A 2,052-nucleotide genomic window follows, 5' to 3' on the forward strand; every position below is an offset into this window, starting at 1 on the left:
CTCATGTCTGAATGTCTTTCTTGCTCGGTGAGCTCTTATAAAGAAATCATGTTCTTCTGCTGCTTTACAAGGTAGCACTTCAAGTCTTGGACGTAGCCTCAAGCGCAAATGGTTACCGTGTTTAGACGTATTATTGCGTAAAAGGCCAAGGTAGGCTTAGACAGTTATAGAGAGTCTATTTAAAGGTCTTTCAAAAGTTGTACTTTTGTTAACGCCTCGGGCAGAGAGAACTACAGGTCTCCAGTGTGGAGAGAAATCCTGTGAAATGCTACCCTTTACAGAGTCTTTAGAACATTCAACCACTTGTGCAGTTCTGAATTAGTACTGAATGAAATAAATGTTCATGCTTGACTCCTAACGAAAATAAACTGAAAATTGAAGTGTTTGTTCGCTTGATTAAATAAAGATAGCTCTTTAAGGAAACCGCTTTGATGTAGGTCATTGATTCCCAACCAGGGGTACTTCACTTTACATGTTTTATAGTGATTTAATGTGTTTGACATTGAATAAGCTAGGGAGTTGGCTAAATGGTTAGCGGAATAGATCGTAAGTTTATTCTTGAAATATAAAAAAATTGACAATAATAAATAAAAAAGGGTTATAAGTAAAAAAGTTCAAATATTCATGTTGGCAAAAGCATAACCAGGTGAAATGGTTAGCTTATTTTAAAAGTACTGAACAAAAGACGAACAAGCTAAATGGCGATAGCAAAAAGTAATGGATAAACAGTTGAAATAGCTAGCTTGTGGTTGCTAAATCATAGCTACTGGATGAACGTTGAAGAAATATTTGCATAACATTAAAGTAATGGATAAAAGAAACCTACAAATAAGTATTTTTATTTAAACAGCTAGCTTCACCAACAGGTTAAATCAGATCTAAAAAAGTGGGAGCACACATGTCATTTTAGCCCCTTTGTTTAATCTGTTGTGCATGAATATGAACCACAGAAGGAACCCAGCAAGAGCTCCACCAGCCGAGGAGGGGCTTTGGAAGATAGCAGCCATAAGACCAGTCATTGTTTTCCTAGGAGGGTCTTACCCAGAAAGGTCTGTTGAGTGTTGCTCTGATCAGCCTCTGCCAAGCCTGGAGCTTGTCACACATACAGTAAGACACACAAATGACTGCCAACCAGGAGCCTATCACACACTAAACAAAAGGGGCCACATTCCTTGTGTATTCCCACACGAGGACACATCCTGCAGCAAAGGGGAAGAGTGGGATACTGGAAATCCACCGGGGATTGGCTGAGAACGACACTTCCTCAGCCCAAGGTCTTATCAGCTCTGTTTGTGCATTTTTTCCTCTCTCTTCATCTTCACTGTCTCCATCTTTCAATCCATCTCTACCTCCCACTCTGCTTTCCTTTCTCCTCACCCCTCCCATTGGAATTGTGAGGCTGGATCTGAATGTTTGGTATAATATTTACTGTTTTGTGAAGCTTACAGAAGGAAACATAGCAATGAGAGATGTCCAGGGAAGTAAATGGTAGGCTGAAAACTTTAGTTGTGAAACTGATCGAACCACAAAGGGTTTGACATAGGATTGTTATGTAAAGGTAGTCCTCTAGGTGTGTGTGTGTGTATGTGTGTGTGTGTGTGTGTATGTGTGTGTTGTTTAAGGGCATTAGATCACGGCAGAAAGGGAAGAGTGAGCTGACAGTGTGAGCAGGTTGCTGGAGTGGAGGGGTAGAAGAAGGACGATGAAGGAGGAGGAGGAGGGAGGAAGTTAGAAAGGGTCCTCCTTCCTTATATGGGAATTCCTACTGCTCTTCTTGTGGCACAGACTACACTCTGGAGTTCTTTCAGTAGAAAACACTGGGCTACAGCCGTCAGAACAAAGTATCCGATCATGGAATATCTGTGCAACAGCTCATGTTTTTACTTTGCACCATGGTCATCCACAATTCCAATCAATAATGTGGTTCAAAGGCAAATCATTATACAACTGCAGAACTACATCAACACTGTACAGTGAATGAGCACTGGGGTTTTAGTTGCAGAAAGAGATTTGGAGTTAGTGAATTTGGAGGATGGAGAAAAGGGCGATGAG

This window comes from Eleginops maclovinus, chromosome 7, assembly GCF_036324505.1.
Source record: "Eleginops maclovinus isolate JMC-PN-2008 ecotype Puerto Natales chromosome 7, JC_Emac_rtc_rv5, whole genome shotgun sequence".
Classification (NCBI taxonomy): Eukaryota; Metazoa; Chordata; class Actinopteri; order Perciformes; family Eleginopidae; genus Eleginops; species Eleginops maclovinus.